Source organism: Cervus canadensis, chromosome 15 (assembly GCF_019320065.1).
Source record: "Cervus canadensis isolate Bull #8, Minnesota chromosome 15, ASM1932006v1, whole genome shotgun sequence".
In the NCBI taxonomy this organism is placed as follows: Eukaryota; Metazoa; Chordata; class Mammalia; order Artiodactyla; family Cervidae; genus Cervus; species Cervus canadensis.
In genome coordinates this window covers 30,084,190-30,110,290 of record NC_057400.1, presented here as the reverse complement: position 1 = coordinate 30,110,290, position 26,101 = coordinate 30,084,190, and the positions used below count along the sequence as shown (strand labels likewise).

Here is a 26,101-nt window from a genome sequence, read left to right as displayed (position 1 = left end):
TATTACCAGTCCCTAAAAGTATACAGTAGGCACTAAATAAATGTACGTGACATAAATTAAATTTTCAGGAAATCTGTAGCATAGTTTTCTTCATCTTCTGGCCAAACCCCATCTATTGTAAGTTTATTTTTTAAGACTGAAGCTTTTTCTAGTCTTTTAACCTAGACAGTGTTCAAAGAGAGGGCAAATGGAAAGAAGTTCTCTCTGGAGAAAAAACAGACTCACGAAGGGAAAAAGAACTTGTAGCCTTGGTGATGGATTTTGTTTAAATTCACCAAGCTAATATGTTACAGGTTCAGAATCATTTATTTTCCTGGCCATCCAATTGTAAAAGTTAGGGAAAATCTTTTCAAACAGTATGAGGAATAAAACCCCAGAGCTACAGAAGTATTCTAAAAGCAGAATAACTTCGATGAAGTTATTTCATCTGGGAGGAACTTCAGCACTCGTGGAGCAGCAGGTGTATGAGGTCTAATGAAGTCCCTGAGGATCAAGCATCCAGCTGCCTCTCCACAGGACACCCTGGACTCCCATCAAATTCAGCTCTCTAGTGGACTCCTCACACTTACCTTCCCCCAGCTTCATTCACCAGGGAAATGGTGCTAACCTGTGTCAGAGAATCATGGGGACAGAAAGTAGTCTCTCCACTTTGCCATTTCCAGACTGTTCTGTTTTGAAGGCATCGCCCCCCACTTTGGTTAAGGGAGCCCTGAGTGATAGTGAAGGACAGGGAAGCCTGGCATGCTGCAGTCCACGGGGTCACAAAGAGTCAGACACAACTTAGAGACTAAACAACAACCACATCCTGGGAAGTACTGGGTCACAAGCTCACCTATGGCTCTAGTCTTCCAGCTCTGACCCACAGAGAGAAGACGGTGTCAGCTATGTGGCACCAAGACAAATGCTCCATTGTTCCCAGCCCTTCCCACTGCATCCTTGTAACCCACAAAATATAGAATGACCTGTCCAAATCCTGCCACATCCCCTGGTTCTCTGAGGGCAGGTTAGATATACATTTGTCAATTAGTGCACAGCCCAACAAACAGTTTCTGGAATCCAATTTCAATAAAGAAAATAACTGTCTACTCTAAAAAGTAGTACACATACACATACATATATACACACATTATCGTCATTTAGTTGCTAAGTCATGTCTACATCTTTTGCAACCCCATGGACTGCAGCCTGCCAGGCTCCTCTGTCCATGAGGTTTTCCAGGCACGAATACTGGAGAGGGTTTCATGCCCTCCTGCAGGGGATGTTCCCGACCCATTGATCGAACCTGCATCTCCTGCATTGGCAGGCGGATTCTTTATCACTGAGCCACCAGGGACGACCATATACACATATGCGCAAACGTATAAAAAAAAGGCGGGAGCCTAGTCCACTCCCCACCCATGGGCTTTTCCAATCTTTAGCCGCAAGTTCTTCTTACAGTCTAATCTAATAACTCCTTGAATCAATGCAAGGCTTATTTCTCCCATTCTCACTGGAAAAGAAGAGTTCATAAATATTGCCCATCTTATATATCTTTCAACACTTAAGGGCCCTACTCTGCCTTCTCTTCTCTGAAACAAATGAACTCTTCTGTGAGTCCATGGCAATCAGCCAATTTTTCATGGTCGCCTCAATCTTGAAAACCTGCAAGTTTGAATCAGACATAAAGACAGCTATATGGCCACAGTACTGCTCCTTCAATATTTAAATCTGTGTGATTATTATACCTCTTGCCTTGTTATATTTTAACCAGAGCCGGGGATGAGAAAACAAGTGCTTTTTTTAGCATCTGTCGCTGCTGACCCTGGGTTACCTCTGCAGTGCATGCTTATAGCACTTACCAAGATTATTAAGTGCTCCGGTGACATTATTACAAGAGGGGACAGGACCAGTGTCAGCCTAATGAGGCGGCGGATGATATCTGATGGTCTCCATCTGAAAATCAGCAGAGGCCAGCCTGTGCACTAATCAAGTCACCGAAGGCCCTTCACCGGGCGGGACAAGAGCAGCCTTTGTCTCCACCTGAGAGGAAAATGAGCCACCTCCTTTCTAGTGCTAATAAGTTTAATGGAGACGGTTATGTTCCATGGGAAAAGCTGGGCTCTCCTCTTCCAGGGCAAGCATCCAAAACAAGGGGCTCGAGAAGGCAAGAAACTATTCCTTCATGAGCCGCAACCTGAACCCACAAGCACTTTCACGGTACTTGACATGGAATAGGAGCTCCATGCATGTTTCTACTGAAGCCACGATGAAAGAGTTATTAGAATTTACCTATGGTTCTGAACTTCCTGGTAGCCTAAGCAAAGACAGGAAAAAGGAGGACTTCCCTGGTGGTCCAGGGGTTAAGAATTTGCCTGCCAATGCAGGAGACACAGATTCGATCCCTGGTCTGGGAAGATCCCTCATGTCACAGGACAACTAAGCCTGTGTGCCATAACTACTGAAGCCTACACACTCTAGGGCCCACAAGCCACAACTACCAAAACTCCCACGCCTAGAGCCAGTGATCTGTAGAGAAGCCACCGCAATGAGCTCCACGTACTGCAACTAGAGAGCAGCCCCGCTCATCACAACTAGAGAAAAGTCCAAGTGTAGCAACAAAGACCCAGTACAGCCAAAACTAAATAAATAAGAATTTAAAATAAAAAAATAAAATACCCAGTAAAAAGAAAAAGAGGAGAAAGGGGGTAGGGGTGACAACCCTCTGTGCAGTCAAAAATCTGCATGTAACTTAGGGTTGGTCCTCTGTGTCTGTGATTCCACAGCCACAGATTCAACCAACTGTGGATTCAACCAACAAGAGATCATGTAGTATTGTGTTACTTACTATTGAAAAAATTCCCCTACAAGTGGAGCCATGCAACTCAAACCTAGCTTGTTCAAGGGTCAACTCTATACTTGTTTACAAAGTTTTCTTGTGTGAATAAGACAGAATACTAACCCCGTCAGAAGATCCAGACTGCAAGCATTGTTTTGGAGAATGTTGAGCACATGCTTCTGAGTTCTTTACAGTCCTCTGCTTCAAACCCATGCAAAGCAGAGGCCAGCAACAAGCCAGTGCCCTCTATGTTCCTTGCTGGGTGGAGATGAGGCCCGGGACCCTTTGCTGTGGTGCTTGCACCTGCACAAACATCTCCTCCAGCAAAAAAATACAGAGAAACTGCAAGAGACTAAAAGTAACTGTGTGCATGGGTAGTTGGGGCGAATTGTGGACAAGATACAAAACTGCCACTTTTGAGTAGCCAAGAGCAAAAACAGAGTACTTGCACACGCCCCCTGCACACACCACCACCAAAGGGGTGGGCACACCACCTATGCCAACCCTCTGACCCAACCCCTGGACACACTCCCCACCTCACCCCTTGTAAGGAATCAGCTCAGCCCTCTGGGGGAGTGAGCAGGCAAGGGAACCTGCTGTTTGTTCTCCTTCCCCTCTGCTGCAGCAGGGCCCCCATGAGGCCTAGCCTGAATTTCCTGCCTGGCCTCTGATCAATTTCTATTGATCGAGGAAGCCAAGAATCCTGGTTGGTAACAGAAAGATCTGTTGGTTGCACAAATACATATAAGAACATATTTGTAGCCCACCCACACCTGCTTATGGGACAACAATCAAGGTCAGACAGTAGCTGTTTCTCTGCATCCTTAACAGCCAACAGGAACATACTATGGGCTCTCAGGCATTTGCATTGCTGGCTGGGCCAGAACAAGGGACCCCATGCTCCCAACGACAGATCATGCCCACAAGCAGTCAATCTGGTTTAGAAATGTATCCATGGTTTCTCACCAAGTGATCCAATTGCACTTGCTAATGAGATACAACCAATTCTAGACTTCTTTTTTTTTTTCTCTTTAGGCACATAGTCACCAATGACAAGACAGAGTCCATATATTCAAACAGGAATGGAGAGAGTAGGAAAAAGAATATAATTTGGGTTTAAAAAAATAATTTCATTGAGTAGTATCGTCATACATACTCTCTCAACACAGAAGAAGTCACACTGTATTGTATCAGCTTCTAAGAAAGATAAATAGAAATTGTGAGAGAGCAGTAAGCCTACCAAACTTCGAAATTTAATGCAATTTCCCTCTTAAATTTAAGAGGGAAAAGCCTGAAAACTCCTCCTGTCAGCCAGGTTGAGGTGAAACAAATAATAATCTTACATGCTATTAGAGATAATATCATTGATACGTTGTGTCAAAATGCCCTCATATCAAAATCTAAACTATCTATTCCTTTCATCCAGGAAATCCACCCATTTCCAAGACTCTATTACAATGAAAAAATATAATATTTTTCTATTTATTTAAAATGCAAAGAAGTACGTATAAGAACGTATTTGTAGCCTGTATAAGTATTGTTTATAAAAAGAAAAACAGAGACAGGTAAATTTCTATTAATAGAAATAAAGCAAGGCTTGTTCAAAGAACCATGATTCTTTCATTCTTGGCATGCACAAATACTTACTGAGCATCTGCTATACTGATGGGGTTCTAGGCAATTTGTTACCTCACAAAAAATACACCAAAAAATCTCTGGTCTTGTTGAGTTTATATTCTAGACATAATGGTTTCAAATACATTCTACACATTCTTGAAGTATAGACATGCATGTATCTGTATGATATTTCTGCAATACAGGTAATGCCAGAGGCACTCTTGAATGAAACCTTTGTAAAGCTCTGAAGCCCCGGTGAGTCCCTTCCATGCAAATAGGAAGCCATTGGAACAGGTTTAATATAAAAAATTAACACCAGCTTGAACTTTAGAACACACTTAACTGGTTTTCAGTCCGGGCTTTGATGTATACACTAACTGTACAAACTCAATTTATTTAACGTCTACATTCCAGACTCACAGAATTACCACAAGAGTTTAGACAAAAAGAAAAAAAGTCTAAAAACTCTTTAGAGCTGCCTGAGAAAAAAGTAGATACTCAGTAAATTTCTTTTTCCTGTCCTTTCTTTTCAGACTGTCTCGACATTCAAAACCCTTAACCACTCAATGTCTTTCTCCACTAATTGATTATCCAACTTAAAAGAAAATACATTCTTTAAAAACATTCTAATAATAATTATGTTGCTGAATCAAAGAATTTTTAATTGTCCTCACTCTCTTTCCTGTCTCAGCTCATACATCACAAAAAAAAAAAAAAAAACCTTTCCTTCAGCAACTATATCTTTGTACTTCTTAGCACTATTCCTTCTTCATAAAGGAAGTTGGTTTAAAAATATTTTTAAATTAAGCAGATATCTATTAGCTTATTCTCACCTGTATTCTGATAGTCTCTTTTGTTTCCAAAAAAATAATCCTTTTCTCATAAAGCCTACATGTCAGCAAGGGCAAAAAAAAAAATTTTTGTTTTTTACAGAATTTGAAAAACCCACAGGCATGCTGAAGACCTAAACTGACCGCAGCATCCTCACCATTTGCTTTCTATTGTATGTTTTCCCTTAATTCACACACTCCATTTAATGCCTGAGACCGTGAGCACAATAAAATCTTTCAATAGAGTATCTGTTAAATAATTCCAATCATGAAAATAAAGTCCAGTGGCATAAAATAAGCTCTCTCATGGACCCCCTGCCATCTGGGAAAGTGATGCTCTAGCAGCTAATCTGCTGGAAGGCTAATGAAGACCCAGGGTCTCCAGGTGCTGGAGTTGGCCTCCAGTTGTCAGGCTCTACTAAAGTAATTTTTTCATATAGTCCAGGGCACAAGTAGCGGATTAAATATTGAAAACACTTCTCGAAACTTACTATCTTATCTTTATATCATGTTTCATCAGATGCTTTCAGGAACTTAGCACCAAGAAAAAATATACTGTAAAAATAATGCTGTTTTATATGCCTATGAGAACTGTGTAGTCAATATATTCTTCTTTTTGCTTTGCTTACCAAGAAGTTCAAACCAGATATAAATCTTAATAACTCATTTATTCATTCATCTATTCAGTAAACATACATGGAGCCCTTACTACATGTCAAGGATCATGCAAAGTCTTGATTATTCAGAGCTCAAGGGTACAGTCAGCTTTTCAGAAAGCCATGGGCAGATACTGAATTAAGAAGGGACCATTTCTGTGACTGAGATATACATAGGATAATCTGAGAGCTCATCGAAATGGTACTTCATCCAGCCTGGGGAAATACAGGGGTAAGCAGGGAGAATCAAGGATGGTACCCCAAAAAACTGAAATATTCAATAAGATATCATCTCTGGTTCTTGGTAAATTATCTCCCATTTGATTTCTGATGTCTCTAATTTTCTTCTTTAAAGATACTTTTATTTTCTTCTTTAAAGATAATTTTAAACCTTCATAGAAAGAGACTGGAAAAACATACATACTTAATCATACATATGCATATTTAGACATACAAATAAAAGTCACTAAACAATATCCTTTTAGCCTAAAGGAACCCTCAAATTTTATAAAAACACAGCTTTGTTGCAGTTGTTCAGTCACTAAGCCATGTCCAACTCTTTCCGACCACATGGACAGCAGCCCCCGAGGCTTCCCTATTCTTCACTGTCTCCTGGAGTTTGCTTAAATTCATGTCCATTGAGTCAGTGATGCCATCCAATCTGTCACCCCCTTCTCCTCCTGTCTTCAATCTTTCCATAAAAGTCACTAAACAATATCCTTTTAACCTAAAGGAACTCTCAAAATTTATAAAAGCACAGCTTACAATAGGATATTACCAAGGTCTCCAAGAAAACCAGACCTAATTAGGAGTAATCTGCTTTTAAGAGTTCATTCTTGCCATGAATATTTTCCATGATTCCAAAGTAACTTTGTTTAAAAATATGAAGGTATCTTCTTACTAAGCACAATCTCAGCCTTGCCTCTTCACTACTGTTTAGCACACCAATCCCAGAGGTGTTGATTCAGTAGCTCTGGGTTGGTATGTGGTGATTAACAACAGAGGTGGACTCTACACTTTCTAGATGGATTCTGGCTTACTTCCAGATTTGGCTAATGCAAAACCAGTGCATTCCTTTGCCTCCTCCTCCACCAACCTTCCCCTCTGCCACGTCATTCACTGTGAGAGAATGGGGTGTCTGGCATCATTTCAAGTTCTATCATTGGTTCAAATCTATCCCTCAGCAAACTGCTTTTATTTCAGAAGAACACTTTCTAGTGATCAGAACTGCAGGGGAAGTAAAACAATTTTACATTTACATAGCATTCCCATCCCCAAAGGAATAGTTTCTATGCCTACAAATACCACAGAAGCAATAAAGGGTTTGGTGGGTTGGAGTCTTTTTTGTGACTTTGTAAAAAGTCAGAATACCATGTAATAGATAATACTTAACAACAAATACCATAACAAATATTTCATACACATGACTCCCATTTAATAGCAACCACCTCATAAACCTGTGGTAAAAATGATAATATCTAGCTTATAAATCCAAAGCAGCAAGGGAAGGAAGTTTCCTTTCTTCTTCTTTCTTTTCTCTCTTTTCCTCTCCCTATTTTTGCATACCACTTATCACCAGAAACACACTTGTTTCCCCTCTTTCTTTAATACAATATATGCCCTAGAAGTTCACTACTATACCTCCAACTCCTGACACCAAGAAGTCATGTCAATAAATATTTGTTGAATAAATAAATAATGTTTTTCAAAATTTGTTTAGCTCATTCACATTCCATTCTTGCAGCTCAATACTAAAAACCAAGGCACAGTGAAGGTAGAAAGGACACTTCCCAACCTCTTCTTCTCCTTTACTCTAGCAAAGAACATCCTACAAAAAGCCAAAGCTATTAAAACAAATGCTCCAATAAGTTCTGTTACTCCTGAAGCAGCCCATCTAGAACCTTTACTGTATAGATCAACCATTGAATGTATTTTGATTTAGCAGTTTTGACACCTTTGAAACCTGCCCACTCTTCATGGTTCCCAAAAATGTTCTGAGTGTTTCTCAAAGGGAACAGAAATCAAAGAGAATGTCTGGTTATGTCTTTGAAATGAAACATGGTTATACTAACTCCGTTTCCAATATCTTAAGTCAAAAGAAGTGGGGGAGTGTACTAGGATCACTGATGAACAGTGATACTAAACACACACACACACAGTGATACTATATAGCATTCATGAACCTCACTAAATGGACCACACAGCCCCAGTGTACCATGGGTACAAAGGCTACTTTGACTTCAGAATCTCTGCAGCCAAAACATTCACCTTCCCAAATATGAGTCTGTAAACCCCTTACTGAGTTTAGTTAAAGAGGAAGTAACCCAGATATGCAAAGAAAAATCACAGGAGACCTAGGAACTGACAAAAAGAGAATCATAAACTACAGCTAAATAAGCAGTAAACTGTCTGACCCAGAGTTGCTCTTGGTTCTGTCACTACAAGGGACAGACCACAGTTAAAAAAAAAAAAAAGGAAAGAAAGAAAGAAATTTCAGAATAAATAAATAAATAAAAGCATCAGTCCACAGAAGCCAAGGAGCTTCAAGCAGGCCATAATTCTAAACCTCAGTACTCTGGCTTGACGTTTGCTACCAAAGTGCTCTACTAAACTGCCTGCCAAGGAGCAACGAAGCAGAGCCCTTGCAATTCTTTCAACAAGCTACTGAGAGTGGAAGGCTAATTTAATGGGGCAGGGCCAAGCGCATTTAACAAACTGCACATCGGTAAGATGGAAATAAGCTGTCCTCATCTTCAGCAGTAACTCTCCCTGCTAAGGAGCTCCAAAGTAGTGTTGAAGCCTTTCTCCCTCTTGGTGTGTAGCTGCCAATGAATTTGTTTCCATCTGCAGAAAAGAGGCTGCCAAAACATGAGGCTTTACCCAGCACCACTGGAGCTATCGGAGCCATGAATGGAAAAACTCAAGCAGCATCTGATTCCTTTCCTGGAGAAAGGACACATGGAATCATGTCTACTTGTCCTTAACCCACACACTTTTTCCAAGTTTCTTTCCCCTTACCCCAAAGGAAATCAAATCATCGCACATGGAAGGTGAGTTCATTTCCACATCAACCTTTTGAGTGTAAGTGTGTACCAGGAAGCCTGGACTCCACCTAGAATGTTGCTTTTATTTGCTGCACTCAGGGTGTCTCGCTAAGCCTGGAAAAGGCAGCCTACCAGTCTGACTAGTAAAGTTTTTGGGGATAAGTGAGAGCAAAAAACACAAAGAATGGCCAAAAAGGATTGATGATGAAAATAATTCCTTCAAAAAGAAAAGCATCTCAGAAAAATCCACAGAATTAGAGACTCCTAGAATGACAGCACTCCTGGGCATCATTTTAGCCTCTTCTTTGTGCTTTGGCGATGAGGAAATCGAGACCAAGAGAGGAAGTGACGTGCCCCAGATTACATAGCATGTGGCTGAGCAAAGCTGTGTATCACAGGTCCCTTCCATACTGTTAGGCTGCCTCTTCTAGAAATGGAATCGTGAGCCATCAGCCACGCTGCAGAAAATCAAACAAAACAGGACAGACAAGAGTTTGATTATCATATCCAGAGAAGAGCCATGTCTGAAATGGAGGCCATCAGGGTGTCTCGCTGTCTTACTCTAGACAATTTCCTGTGAGAACAATTCAAGTCACTTAAGAGACAGACTTAAGACTCAGCAGTCTCGAGCTCTCTGTTGCCCTCATCGCTGACAACTCTCCCATCCTTCGGTCATCAAACTTAGAAGTGCCACTGACCAGACACATGGCCCACACCCAGATTTTCTCTGGGGGCCTGCAGACAGGTAACAGGGAACATTCAATGTATAAACTACTGTAGGACACTGACAGCCCTCAAATGATTAGCAGCCTACATCACCTTCCCACTCTGCCATCTTCCTTCTTTATCTCCTTCCTTCTTTATCTCATACTTTGTCAACCTGTCTTTCTTCCCCTCTCCCTCTTTCTCATCTTTTCTCAGTCCTGGCAACACAACTAAGAGTTGTTTAGACCTGTTGATAACTGATAGGAAATAAAATGAGAAATTGCTGTTTGCCACAACAAAGTTAGAACTCCCTCACACCATACACAAAAATAAATTCAGAATGGCTTGAAGACTTTTAGATATAGGACATGATACCATAAAACTCCTAGAAGAAAACACAGGCAAAACATTCTCTGACATAAATCATAGCAAGGTTTTCTTAGTTCAGTCTCCCAAGGTAATAGAAATAAAAGCAAAAATAAACGAGACCTAATCAGACTTATAAGCTTTTGCATAGCAAAGGAAACAATTAACAAAAGACAACCTAAGGACTGGGAAAAAATATGTGCAAAAGAGGCAACTGACAAAGGCTTAATTTCCAAAATATATGAACAGCTCATACAGCTCAATAACAAAAACAAACAACCCAATCAAAAAATGGGCAGAAGACTTAAATATGACCTTTCTCCAAAGAAGACATACAGATGGCCAACACAAGAAACAATGTTCAACTTTGCTACTTATTAGAGAAATGCAAATCAAAACCACAATGAAGGATCACCTCACACCAGTCAGAATGGCCATCATCAAAAAGTCTACAAATATTAAATGCTGGAGAGGGTGTGGAAAAAAAAGGACCCTCCTACACCGTTTATGGCGATGTAAACTGGTGCAACCACTATGAAGAACAGTACGGAGATTCTTCATGAAACTAAAAACAGAGCTGCCATATGATCCAATAATCCCAGTCCTGGGCTATATCCAGAGAAAATGCAAATTCAAAAAGTTACATGCACTCTAATATCCATAGAAGTACTATTTACAATAGCCCAGTTATGGAAGCAAAATAAATGTCCGTCAATAGATAAATGGATAAAGAATATGTGTGTGTACACACACACACATATACACACAATGGAATATTACCCATCCCTAAAGAAGAATGAAATAATGCCATTTGGAGCAAGGGAGGGACCTAGAGATTATCATGCTAAATGAATTAAGTCATAAAGAGAAAGACAATTATCATATGATATCACTTATATGTGGAATCTAAACTATGACACAAATGAACTTATTTACAAAACAGAAACAGACTCACATAGAAAACAAACTATGGTTACCAAAAGGGAAAGGAGGGGGAGGGATAAATTGGGAGCTTGGGATCAACAGATACAAACTACTATATATAAAAATAGATAAACAACAAGGTCCTACTGTATAGCACTGGGAAGTATATTCAATATCTTATAATATAATGGAAAAGAATACGAAAAAGCATACACACACATATATCTCTGTATGTATATGTATGTGCATGTGTGTATATACACACAGACAAAACTGAATTACTTTGTTGTACACTGGAAACTAACAACATTTTAAATCAACTCTATTTGAATTTTTAAAAAAAGAAATTGCTGCTTATCTCCAATGAACAGAAGTACAAGATTAGGACTGAGAGCTGTTTGAAGTACATGCCTGTTAAAAACATTCAGGAAGCTACAACATAAAAGTACTTGAGATGAAATGAATTCAGGATCACAAATTAAGATCAACCACCACCTCTACATTGCAACATTATAAGACATAGCTCAGTATCAAAAGTTCTTTCATAAAAAGTCGATATGATTACAGGAAGATACAGAAATCACAATATTTAACAGATGTGCAAGCATAATGTGCAAGCGTAATCCCCAAGATTAATGAAACTCCAGATCACCACTGTTTAATATAGTTTTTGCTAAGCACGAGTAGCTCATACGGTAAGGATTTGTAGTTCAATCAAAATATCTTCTCTGCATCCACTTGGGAACATAATACTCACAACATCCATGTGATTAACAAAAGCAGCCTAGTCCAGGAGGGTTGCCAAAGGCAGGCAGCAGTGTGGCATATCTAAACAAATGAACATGGAAAGGTATCATTATGACTGATGTTGTAGACAATGGGGATAAAAAGCTTTTATAATAAGTAAGAGGCTTTTGGCAGGGGACAAGTCTTAAAGAGGTCCTTAGGCTCAATAACCTTTCCCAGCCACAAACCAGATACAAGAAAGATCCAGACTTTAGACAGTGTCCTCTTGTCCCCAGGCAGAAATATCCAAAGAATGTAGACAGAGTGGATGCAAATTTTCAGCTGTGGCAGGAACAGGAAAGAGCACCGGCAATGCTCCTCTTTCCAACCCCAGAGAATCACTTAATTCAGCCCCGCTATAACCAGGTGGCTCAGTGGATAAAGAATTCACCTGCCAATGCAGGAGACAAGGGTTCAGTCCCTGGGTTGGAAAGATCCCCTGAAGGAGGGCATGGCAACCCACTTCAATATTCTTTCGTGGAGAATCCCAAGGAGAGAGAAGCCTGGTGGGCTGCAGTAGTTCATCGGGTCACAAAGAATCGGACACAACTGAGCACATATGCATACATAACTTAGTGGGACCAGGCCGCCCTTTCTTTTTCATAAGTGGAAACCCTTGGTTTTTGAGCAAGCACCTTGAACTTTACCTCCAGGTATAAAAAAGAACTTGCCAGGTACCTACAACGGATGACTAACTTTCATCCCTCCTTGATTAATCACTCCATGGATGTCTGCCTAAATAAAGACTCATTAAGGAATGGCTACAGTACAGAAGCCAAAACACTCTGATGTCCAAATTAAAACAGTTGGCTCTTCCTCCTTCCCCTCCCCTTAAAAAGGTATTGAAAGGTTTTGTCCCCCCTAGAACAATACAAATGCAAATACATCAGGAAATCTGCCATTTTAGAAGAAAGGGCTGGAGGACAGGTCAGCGGAGTGGTAAAAACGAAGTCTTCAGCGGGAGACTCATAGATGGAGCATGTCCTGGCTGTGTCTTAGAGAAACCCAAAGCACAGAAATATAAGGCTTGTCTTAAAATGTGGAGGGAGAAAAGCAGCTGTTCGGGGTCCTGGCCCGACAGGCCTTTCAAAGGAAAACAGAGAAGAAGAGGTGCGTTCCTCATATTTGAGCATAAGGCCTACAGCAGCCAGGCTCCGGGATCAAAGGTGAGGGCCTCTGATGAAGCAGAAGCAGAAGCCCAGGGAGGGAAAAACAGAACAAAAAGCCACCTTGTTCACAACAGGAAAACCCACGTCAAGAAGGACTGCCGTTGTTGTTCAGTCACTCAGCCATGTCTGACTCTTTGTGACCCCAGGGACTGTAGCCCACCTGGCTTCCCTGTCCTTCACTATCTCCTGGAGTTTGCTCAAACTCATGTTCATTGAGTCGGTGATGCCACCCAACCATCTCATCATCTGTTGCCCCCTTCTCCTCCTGCTCTCAATCTTTCCCAGCATCAGGGTCTTTTCCAATGAGTCGGGTCTTCACATCAGGTGACCAAAACATTGGAGCTTCAGCATCAGTCCTTCCAATGAATATTCAGGGTTGATTTCTCTTAGGATTGACTGGTTTGATCTCTTTTCTATCCAAGGGATTCTCAAGAGTCTTCTCCAGCATCAGAGGTTTGAAAAGTGAAAGTCACTCAGTTGTGTCCAGCTCTTTGCGAACCCATGGACTTTACAGTCCATGGAATTCTCTAGGTTATACTGGAGTGGGTAGCCTTTTCTCTTCTCTAGGGGATCTTCCCAACCCAGGGATCAAACCCAGGTCTCCCACATTACAGGCGGATGCTTTACCAGCTGAGCCATAAGGGAAGCTCACCAGAGATTTGAAAGCATCAATTCTTTGGCACTCAGCCTTCTTCATGGTTCAACTATCACATCTGTACATAACTTCTGGAAAAAACATAGCTTTGACTATGTGGACCTTAGGTGGCAAAGTGATGTCTGAGACCATGGCAAAAAAATGAGACAGTGTTTTTTGTGGTCAGCATGTTAGCCCTCTGAGTGAGGTACCTGTCTGAATGTCTCTTTCTTTGTCCTTCCCAGATACCCTAGCTCTGCTGGCAGGTCCTGAGACAATCCACTCAACAGCCAAGATTTATAGAGCGCCTGGCTTGCACCAGGAATTGAGTTAGAAATGAAGTATGCAGAGAAGCATTCTACAGGTTCTCTGCTCTGAAGACACGAAGAGCAGAAAGAAAAGAAAGCTGGGTGGAATCTACCAGCTTTATCTATTTCATCATGAGCACCAACATTTGCAGAAGCTGTCAACATCACAGAAAATGCCTTGTGATTCTATAAAGCACTTCATACTCCCCATTCCTCCTTCAAAAGGTAACTTCCCCCACCAAGTAGATATAAAAGCTCTCACACATTGGAGCTGTGTTCCCTTGACTGAAGATTGTCTCCGGTTAAAAACTAAGAGGAGGAAGTCCCTGGAACTTATTAGTGATTTATAGCTTTGTATGAAGGAGTTAACCACATCCATCCCAAAAGGAGCAGTTCAGGTAGAGTCTGAAGGCTGGTTCCCTAAAAGATGTACAGAGGTCAGTCCAGGCCTGCCACCTGTCCTAATTCTTTTAGGCCACACTCCCAAAAAACATCCTGTTTGCTATTTTTTTATATATTCTCAAGTTCAGAAAATTATTCATGCTCTGAAGTAATTTCACATGCTGGAACTCTTAGATTTTTCTTTTTTTGTTAGTGTCTTAGAAGTCTTGTGCCTAGTCACTCAGTAGTGTCTGGCTCTTTGTGACCCTATGGACTGTGGCCTGCCAGGTTCCTCTGTCCATGAGAATTTCCCAGGCAAGAATACTGGAGTGGGTTGCTATGCCCTCCTCCAGGGGATCTTCCTAGCCCAGGGATCAAACCCAGGTCTCCCGCATTGCAGGTGGACTCTTTACCGTCTGAGCCACTAGGGAAGTCCCTTGGAAGTCTAGGAGAGATCAATTTAAAGAACCTTCCTAAACATATGGATTTTGGTTATTCTTGTCTTGCATGTCCCCAGTATATAACTAGCAGAGGCTTCCATGTATTTGAAGGGTATCCCCTATATGTTGAAAGCATGCAGTAGACCTCAAAATTGCAGATGCCCTTTGCTATTCAAAGGCAAAGGGTTCTCCCCTGTGAGTTCTCCCTTCCTCTCATTTGTGAAGTTCAGGCAGGTGGCCTATATAATTTTCACCAGATTTTCTTCTGGAGTACAATCAAGGGCATTAGAAAACTATGCAACATTAAAAGTCAAGCTGTTTCAAGAAAAAAAAAAAAAACAAAAGGCAAGTGATGCGGCATGTCCATAGCATCTGAGCAATGAGCAGATCCTTAACTTTCTACAACACATCTTTTTGCTATTTTGTTAGTACAAATGTCTCCGTAATTGAAATTCTGACATTTTGAAAAGACAAAATTTAGGAAGTGTTTCACATGCAAAGATTCTCTTACCATTGTTCATTTGAAACAGAGTACCTTACACATTTCTTTCAATGGTCTCTACCCAGAAGAGACAAGAACACTAAAGACTGCCTTGATTTCTTTTAAAAGATTTTCTTTATGTGTACCATTTTTAAGTCTTCATTGAATTTGTTACAATATTGCTTCTGTTTTATGTCTTGGTTTTTGGCCACAAAGCATGTGGGATCTTAGCTCTCCAACCAGGAATCCAACCTGCACCTCCTGCATTGGAAGGTGAAGTCTTAACCACTGGACTGCCAGGGAAGTCCCAAAACTGCCTTAACAACAAATAAAAGCCATTTCTATCCTCCACTCTCCATCCTGGGATGCTCATGTAATTACAGCAGCTGTTCATCAGTAACAGAAAGGGAGAAGTGGTACCAATGATGATAACCAAAATAAGGAATCTGTTTTCAGAAAATATCTCTAAAGTCCATGATTTGGATCTATAAGGTGAACCAAACAACTTGCTCTGCTAATTAAGACTTATCTATCAGGAGATTTCAAATGCTATTTGAAGGTACATCCCTAAAATGTCATAGTTACCCAGATCTCTGTCAAGCTACCTGGAAAAATGTAATTCAATTCCAGAAAATTATCACATGGTAAGTGTAGCCAGATTACTGGGAGAAATATCAACAACCTCAGATATGCAGATGACACCACCATTAAGGCAGAAAGTGAAGAAGAACTAAAGAGCCTCTTGATGAAAGTGAAAGAGGAGAGTGAAAAAGTTGGTTTAAAGTTCAACATTCAGAAAATTAAGATCATGGCATCTGGTCCCGTCGCTTCATGGCAAATAGATGGGGAAACAGTGGAAACAGTGGCTGACTTTTTTGTGGGGGGGGGGGGCTCCAAAATCACTGCAGATGATGATTGCAGCCATGAAATTAAAAGACGCTTACTCCTTGGAAGGAAAGTTATGACCAACCTAGACAGTATATTAAAAAGCAGAGACATTATTTTGCCAACAGAGGTCTGTCTAGTCAAGGCTATGGTTTTTCTAGTAGTCATGTATGGATGTGAGAGTTGGACTATAAAGACAGCTGAGCACTGAAGAATTGATGCTTTTGAACTATGGTGTTGGAGAAGGCTCTTGAGAGTCCCTTGGACTGCAAGGAGATCCAACCTGTCCATCCTAAAGGAGATCAGTCCTGGGTGTTCATTGGAAGGACTGATGTTGAGGCTGAAACTCCAATACTTTGGCCACCTGATGCGAAGAGTTGACTCATTGGAAAAGACCCTGATGCTGGGAGGGATTGGAGACAGGAGGAGAAGGGGATGACAGAGGATGAGATGGTTGGATGGCATCACTGACTCAATGGACATGGGTTTGGGTAGACTCCGGCAGTTGGTGATGGATAAGGAGGCCTGGTGTGCTGCGGTTCATGGAGTCGCAAAGAGTAGGATACGACTGAGTGACTGAACTGAATTGAAGTGTAGCCAGATACAAAAAGAAAAATAAGCTGTCTGGGAGATCAAGATAAGAGAATATAAGAAATGGAGTGCACTTCCTCCCCGCAAATACATGAAAAATACCTCTACATATTAAACAGCTCTCATGGAATACCTACTGAACACTGGCAAAAGATGTCATACAACCTAAGCTGCAAGAAAGATCACTAAATAACCAGGTACAAAAAAAAAAAAAACTTCCTGCAGACAAAAGTCCAGGACCACATGGCTTCACTGAGGAATTCTACCAAATGTACAAAGAGGAATTTACATCTATCTTTCTCAAAATCTTCCAAAAGACTGAAGAGAAGGGAACACTCTGAATGTCATTCTATGAAGCCACCATTATCCTTATACCAAAACCAGACAAAGAGAAGTCACTCAGTCGTGTCCGACTCTTTGTGACCCCATGGACTGTAGCCTACCAGGTTCCTCCACCAGACAAAGACACTACCAAAAATAGAAAATTAGAGACCAACATCTTTGATGAATATAGATGCAAAAATTCTCAACAAAATATTAGGAAACCAAATGCAACAACACATTAAAAAAAATTATACACCATACTCAGATTCATCCTACGGTCACAAGGATGGCTCAACATATTCAAATCAATGGGATATACCATGTCAACAAAAGAAAAAACAAAAATCACATTACCATCTCAACAGATTCAGAGAAAGCATTTGAATAAAATTTAATAACCATTCATGATAAAAACTCTTACCAAAGCGGGTATAATGGGAACATATCTCAACATAATAAAAGCTATTTATGACAAATTCACAGCCAACATAATACTTAACTGTGAAAAGCTGAAAGCCCTCCACTAAAATCTGGAACAAGACAAGGATGCCCACTCTCACTATTTCTATTCAGCACAGTACTGGGAGTCCTAGCTACAGCAATCAGATAAGAAAAAGAAATAAAAGATACCCCAACTGGAAGGGAGAGGTAAAATTGTCGTTATATGCAGATAACATGATGCTATATACAGAAAATCCTAAAGACTTCACACGACAACTTCTAGAACTGATAAATAAATTCATCAAGGAAGCAGGATACAAGATTAACATTCAGAAATCTGTTCCACTCCTTTACAATGACAACGAAATATCAGAATGAGGATGTTAAAAAAAATCCTTTTTAAAATCACATTTAAAAATACCTAGGAATAAACCCAACCAAGGAGGTGAAAGACTTATATGTTGAGAAATATAAAATACTGATAAAAGAAACTGAAGATGATTCAAAGAAATGTAAAGATATACCATGCTCTTGTATTAGAAAAATTAATACTGCTAAAATGGCCATACTATTGAAAGCAATCTACAGATTTAATACAATCCCTGTCAAATTACCCAGAATATTTTTCACAGAGCTAGAATAAATAATCTTAAATTTTATATGGAACCACAAAAGACTCAGAATTGTCAAAGCAACCCTGAGGAAAAAGAACAGAGCTGTAGTCATAACTCTTCTGGCCTTCAGATAACACTACAAGGCTACAGTAATCAAAACAGTGTGGTATTGGCACAAAAATAAACATACAGATTAATGAAACAGAATAGAGTCCAAAAATAAACCCACACACTTACAGTCAATTAATCTTCAACAGAGGAGGCAAGAATATACAACAAAGAAAAGATACTCTCTTCAGCAAGTGGTGCTGGGAAAGCTGGACAGTCACATGTAAATCAATGAAGTTACAGCACTCCCTCACAGCATATACAAAAATAAATTCAAACTGGCTTAAATACTTAAGAAATAACACCATAAACTCCTAGAGGAGAATGTAGATGAAATATTCTTTAACAAACTGTAGCAATATTTTAATAGTCAGACTCCCAAGGCAAAAGAAATAAAAGCAAAAATAAACAAATGGGACCTAAACAAACTTATAAGTGTTTGCACAGCAAAGAAACCATTAACATAAAGATAACCTACAGAATGGGAGAAAATATTTGCAGGCAATGCTACCAAAAAAGGGGGTTAATATCTGAAATATACAGCCCATAAAACTCAATAAAAAAAATCAATCAAAAATGAGCAAAAGATCTAAATAGACATTTCTCCAAAGAAGACATTCAGATAGCCAATAGGCACATTAAAAGATGCTTAACATTGCTAATTATCAGAGAAATGAAAATCAGAACTACACTAAGGTATCACCTCCCATTAGTCAGAATGGTCATCATCAAAGAGTCTGCAAATAATAAATGCTGGAGAGGGTGTGGAGAAAAGGGAAACTTCCTCTACTGTTGGTGGGAATATAAGCTGGTGTAGCCACTATGGAAAACAATATGGAGGTTTCTCAAAAATCTAAAAATAGCATTGCTCTATGATCCAGCAATCCCACTCCTGGGCATATATCTAGAGAAAGCTAATTCAAAAAGGTACAATGTTCAGAGTAGCACTATTTACAATAGTTCAGATATGGAAGCAACCTAAGCATCCATTGACAGATGAATGGATAAAGAAGATGTGATATGTCTGTGTATATCCATACATAGACACACATACATACAAACACACACAATGGAATAATATTTAGCTGTAAAAAATAATGCCATTTGCAGCAGCATGAATGAACGTAGAGATTATCATACTAACTGAAGTCAGAGAATGATAAATATCATATCACTTATATGTGGAATCTAAAAAAAAAAAACACAAATGAACTTATTTACAAAACACAAACAGACTCACAGACACAGAAAACAAACTTGTTACCAAAGGGGAAAGAGCAGGGAAGGATAAATTATGAGCTTTTAATTAATTAGGATCTTGTAAGACAAAAAATATCCTACTGTATAGCATGGGGAACTTTATTCAATATCTTGTAATAATCTATAATGGAAAAGAATCAAAAAAATATAAATATCTAAATACATATATGTCAGATTGTACATATATATACATGTGTGTATATAAATATATATATATATCACTTTGCTGTATACCAGACACACAACATTGTAAATCAACTAAACTTCAATAAAAAATAAAAATTTAAAAATAAAAATAAGATACAAACCTGATTTTCAAGAAGCAAATGCTAGCAATACCATATTCATGTGGAAAGAGCAACTTGAAAAATGGGTTATGTCCTTTTCTTTTAAATAAATAAATCAGTTGAATGCATATGTTACATGAAAATGTACCTCTTAAAGAAATTAAAACCCCAAATATATTATTCTATTTTTTCCTTAAAAAATACTCATTTGCCTATGTAGTATTGTATTTTGAAGACACACTCCTAACCAACGACCTCAGAGTAATCAGTGCAGTAAAAAAAGATCATAAGTTAGTTAGTGTGTGAAACACTAGGTGATTAGCACACCGTTATACCTAAGAAGCCAAAAGTAGTTCCATGGATCAGCCTACACTTATACACACGTTAGCTATAACCAAGAGGCATCAAGGAACTGGGGCATCCTATCGACAGATTAGTCAGATTTTCTACTTGTATCCCATATTCTGAGAGGTCCTCCTGTTACAATATTACAAGGTCCCAGGATAAATAGAAAAGCAAACTTTATAAAGCATTTCTGACCATCAAGGAAAGTAAAGAAAATATTTAAAAGGAGTTGAAAGATAATGGAAAGCAAAGGAAGGGAGGAAGGAACAGGGAAGAAGTTTAAGGTAAATTCAAAATCATAACTGGCAAGCCACATACATTAGTCAAGATCACTCTGGGAGCAGATGCTATTCAGTCTCTGGCATCAGAGACTGAACTCCCACCCCTCATATGCTGGGGTAGCTGGGTCTGAGGCTTGTGCATTAAGCTGGGACTCATGAAAATAGCTTATGTAGTCCCAGGTCCGTCCTGTCCCCCAAGTTCCAGGACATAAGAAATGCACATTTTCTCTGGAGGAAAGCTCTCAACTTAAGCCCTTAATACTACTGTAAATTAAATCAAATACAAATTCTCAGAAAAAAAATATTCCTCAAAACATGAAGCAACATAAATCAGAGTGGCTAGAAACAATAAACAACAGACAGTGAAAGTGTTAGTCACTCAGTCATGTCTGACTCTATGTGATCCCATGGACTATCCATGGAATTCTCCAGACAAGAATACTGGAGTGGGTAGCCAGTCCCTTCTCTAGGGGATCTTCGCAACCCAGGGATGGAATCCGGTCTCCTGCATTGCAGGCAGATTCTTTAACTTCTGAGCCACCATGGAAGCCTGCAAACAGAATTATACCCTCTATTACCAGTGTTTAACATTCTTAGACACAGGATAATTCTATATATAAAATAATTCACATAATAAGATATAATTTAAAAATACTCCCCATTTAGATAATTGGAGTAATACTACAGAATGCCAAAGACAATAATAATATTACAAAAAGCAGCCACAAAAAATTTCAACAATTAGGCTGAAAGGAGATCTCTAACCAGTGACAACTGAAGTCAGAAGACAGAAGCAGAAGATAGAAGTTATCTTCCAAGTGCTAGGAGGAAATAACTAGAAATCCCAGTGAAGCTATTTTTTAAGAATGAAAAACATTTTACTCTAAACAAAAACTGAGACTTTATTATCAACATAACGTCACTAAAGAAATGTTTAAAAGATATACTTTAGAAGAGAAGAAAATGAACCCAAAGAAATGTTGAAATGCAAGAAATGGTAAACAGAAAACTTGGTAAATATATAGGTAACTTTTTGGCTCAGAGGCTACAGTGTCAGCTTGCAATGTGGGAGACCCGGGTTCAATCCCTGGGTCAGGAAGATCCCCTGGAGAAGGAAATGGCAACCCACTCCAGTATTCTTGCCTGGAGAATCCCATGGATGGAGGAGCCGGATAGGCTACAGTCCACGGGGTCACAAAGAGTCGGTCACCACTGAGTGACTTCACTTCACTTGGTAACCATAATTTTGTTTTCTATGTCTGTGAGTCTCTTTCTGCCTTGTAAATAAGTTATTTGTATATTTTAGATTCCACAAATAAATGATATCATATGGCATTTGTCTTTTCTGGCTTGTATCACTTAATATAATAATCTCTAGATCCATTCATGTTGCTACAAATGGCAATATTTCATTCTTTTATGACTGAATAATATTCCATTATTTACACACACACAGATACACATATCATGTTTTTATCCACTCATCTGTTGATGGACATTTATGTCACTTCCATGTCTGGGCTACTGTAGATCGAGCTGCTATGAACATTAGGGTACATGTATCTTTTGAAATCAGACCTTTCATCTTTTCCCAGATATATGCCCAGAAATGGGATAGCTGGATCACAAGGTAACACTATGTTAGGGGATGAGACTGATAACTCACTGATACAGAGAACAGACTGCTGGTTACCAGAGACGGTGTGAGGGTGGTGGTATTAGACAAAAGAGGTCAAAAGCTACAAACTTCCAGTTACAAAACAAATAAGTCCCGGGAATGTAATTTACAACATGGTGACTACACTTAACAATACCATATTGCATATCTGTAAGTTGCTGAGAAAGTAATTCTTAGAAGTTCTCATCACAAGGAGAAAAAATTATAACTATGTATAGGGAAAGATATCAACTAGACTTACTGTGTTTTTATTTCATAATACATACAAATATCCAATCATTATGTTGTACACTTGAAGCTAATAAAAAGTGTGAAAGTGTTAGTTGCTCAGTCATGTTTGACTCTTTGCAACCCCACAGACAGTAGCCCACTAGTCTCCTCTGTCCATGGAATTCTCCAGGCAGGAATACTGGAGTGGGTTGCCATTTCCTACTCCAGGGAATCGTCTATACCCAGGGATCGAACCCAGGTCTGCTGCATTGCAGGCAGATTCTTTACCATTTAACCACCAGGGAAGCCCACACTGGAGTGGGTTGCCATGTCCTACTCCAAGGAACCGTCCCAACCCAGGGATCGAACCTGCATCTCTAACGTCTCCTGCATTGGCAGGTGGATTCTCCATCACAAGAGTCAGCTGGGAAGCCCCAATATAGTGTTACATGTCAATTATACCTCAGAAAAAAAGAGAGGCTGATGAGTTACAATACTCTAAGGTGCTGTGTCATTTGGAAGAGAGGTTATGATACTGATTAACTCCACTCTCAGTGGGGGGAGAGGAGCATGGCCTTAATCCACCTGAACATTCCCTCACACCCCAGACTTGCTCTCCCTAGTTGTAATCTAGGCAGGAAGGGGTTGGGGGGTGAGCCCAGCAGATCTGATGCATTTCCTGACAGAACAGAACTGTCAAAACTGGGTGGGTTCCCTGAGAGCAGAGGAAGAGCCCTGAGCAAAGAAAACGCCTGGAGGAGAAGGAAAGGCAGAGAGGCTGGGCTGCCAAACTTTCAGCAGTCTCCAAAGTAATCTACTTACCCTGACCTGCAGGCTGGGTGTGGCTATGTTTGTGGAGGGCTTTGTAGGGGCTGGGCATTGTTTGACTATAGCAAACAGGCTTAGAGATGAGTGGTTTGTAAAGTTACTGCAAGGACTGGTAGGCAAGGATGTGTTTGAGTTTCTGGGTTTTGCCAATCAAGAGGTATTGAGAAGAGAAAAGTTTACATTCAACTGGGAAAGCCCAATTTCCTCCTGGAATATTTCTGTTAGATGCAGTCTGACCTCATCCACCCCCATCAATGTTCCTGATGGGAAAATAAAAATCATAGCCAATACCTTCTTTCTTCAAAAGCTTCCTTGCAACCTGGTTATTTAGTTGAGGTCTTCTTCACTATTAGGGTCAGCACTCAGAAAAACAACCTAAAGAAGCTTCTTGTGGTCATTTCTTTATCACGTTTCATGACAACCTGGGCAATGGGACTTAAAGGGGGAGAAGGAGGTGGGAAGAGTTTCAGAGGAGCAGCACTGTAAGTGGAATGCTAACCTGTGGAATGCAGGTTCCCTTTTACTTAATCCTAAAGCAAACAGTAGAAAGGTCAATAGACAAGGAAGAAACTGCAGGACTCATTTCAATGCCAGCTCCAAATTATTTATAAACTATCTATTATTCAGATTATCTCTCCCTCTGATGAAGTCCATTTGAAGAATTAGTGAGTGGTGACAATAGTTAATAACTGCCCTGTTACCATAACTTTAGAAGCATGAGAAGTGATTCTACCCTGCTGCTGCCGCTGCTAAGTCACTTTAGTCATGTTCGACTCTGTGTGATCCCATAGACAGCAGCCCACCAGGCTCCCCCGTCCCTGGGATTCTCCAGGCAAGAACACTGGAGTGGGTTGCCATTTCCTCCTCCAATGTGTGAAAGTGAAGTCGCTCAGTCGTGTCTGACTCTTAGCAACCCCATGGACTGCAGCCTACCAGGCTCCTCCATCCATGGGATTTTCCAGGCAAGAGTACTGGAGTGGGGTGCCATTGCCTTCTCCGATTCTATCCTAGAGAGCTGCTAAGAACAAAAGGTGTTGCCTAGCTGAGACTAGCAGGCTACTCCAGCATGCACACCTGCCCACAGGATCATATGACCCCTCAGTTACATAATGTGGGGCTTTTTTAGTTTGCTTTTTTTTTTTTCCCGGTTTTTAATTGGAGGAAAATTGCCTTAAAATGTTATGTTGGTTTCTGCCATACAACAACATGAATCAGTCATAATTATATGTATATCCCCTTCCTCTTGAGCCTCCCTCCTCTATTCCACCCCTCTAGGTCATCACAGAGCACATAATATGTTTTGTAACCCCTGCCTAAAGGACAGACCTGTGAACTTAATATCAAACACACTATTTCCTGATTTTCCAACTTGCCTGTAGTTGCCCTGAGTGTTGTTAACTATCTACTATGCGCAGCGAGAAGACAATGCCCAGTGAAAATACTGTCACTGATACTTAAAAAGTATTTCTTCCAGCCCCAAAGAGGACTATGCATTGGTAACCCCAAGGAGTACTGCTTTCAAAATCTACATTATTGAAGGAGCAGCACAGTGAGGAATTTAAGAGACATCTTTAATATTTTCAACCAATGAATGTAATATTTTAAAAAATCAGTCAGCAAATATTTACAAGATTTCATCATGCTATATACTTGGTTATGGCAGAAACATGAAGAACGGCCCTTGAATTCCATATAAAAGAGACCCAAACTGAAAAAGCACAAAGCAAATGAGCCAGACGGATCCCGTTGGCTGATGTATCTTCTAAATATGAGCTCTTAAATAAACCAAAACCTCATGAATTCTTGGGGTGAAGATTCATAAAGTCTTCACAGAGTTAAAAGAGATGATTGCAAAATTCCTTCCTTCCTCTCTCCCTTATCCAGTGCACAGAGGCTGAGATTACCAGCCTCTTACTTTACTCCACTCAGTAATTGTCCAACTTGAATTATATACAGATATTTTAAAAGAAAAATGTGTCCTCAAATCTCCCAATGTTGACTATTGTTTTTAGCGTGTTTTTTAGAAAACAACCAAAATAAAACCAAGGATGAAATCTTTAGATGTATCACCTTTAACCAATACAAACCAAAGCACATGTAGAAATGAATACAACCCAACTACAAAACCATTAGCACCCAAGCACTGTTTACAATAGCCAAGATATGGAAGCTACCTATAATAAATGCCTGTCAACAGAGGAATAAAGAAGATGTGGTGGATATATATATATATATATATACCTATATATAGATATAGATATATAGATATATATACACACACACTGGACTATTACTCATCCATAAAAAATAATGAAATAATATCATTTGTAGCAACATGGATGGACTTAGAGATTATCATATTAAGTATACAAAGATAAGTATCATATGATATCACTTATATGCAGAATCTAAAAAAACTGATACAAATGAACTTATTTACCAAATGGAAATAGACTCAGAGATATAGAAAATACTTATGGTTACCAAAGGGGAAAGGGCAAGAGGAGGTAGGGATAAATTAGAAGTTCAGCATTAACAGATACAAGCTACATAAAAAAGACAAACAACAGGGACCTACTGTGTACCACAAGGAACTATATTCAGTGTGTTGCAATAAACTATAAAGGAAAAGAAGCTGAAAAAGAATTATATATGTGTGTGATAATATATATAGTATATATTCTATATACTATATATAGTGTATAGTCTATTTACAGCAGAGGAATTCATATATTTATATACACACCAGAAACTAACGCAACATTGCAAATCAACTATACTTCAATAAAAATTTCTAAGTACATAAATAAACCAATAGCATTCCAAATAGTATGAATAAAACATACTATATGATGTTCTGCTGAAACCACGCTGCTGCCCAAATGAAGACTTATGAGGTGCTGGTCAGAGTGCTGTAGCATGGGGCCCTTTTGAGCTCAGCAAGCATTTACCTCCACATTTAACGCAATGACTGTATTCTCCCACCACCTTCCCCACTGGAACTACTGTGAAACCTTTCTTCATCAACCTGCTCTGTCAGCATTTGGTCTTTAAATATAAATAGTACTTTGGCATCAGATTAATTCAACTCTG

General features: G+C 39.6%; 1 protein-coding gene across 7 annotated transcripts in view; it reads right to left on the bottom strand.

The window, feature by feature from the left end:
- Positions 1–26,101, bottom strand: part of LYPD6B (LY6/PLAUR domain containing 6B) — a 226,610-nt gene that overhangs the window by 101,559 nt on the left and 98,950 nt on the right. For 3 of the 7 annotated variants that reach the window (XM_043488273.1, XM_043488269.1, XM_043488267.1), the window contains one exon: positions 11,715–11,785. The exons of 3 other annotated variants lie outside the window; for them this stretch is intronic. The gene's annotated coding sequence lies outside the window, so the exon portion shown is untranslated. Of the gene's footprint in view, positions 1–2,938; positions 3,093–11,714; positions 11,786–26,101 lie in introns of those variants that run through there. One more of the 7 variants, XM_043488272.1, reaches the window with a different exon arrangement.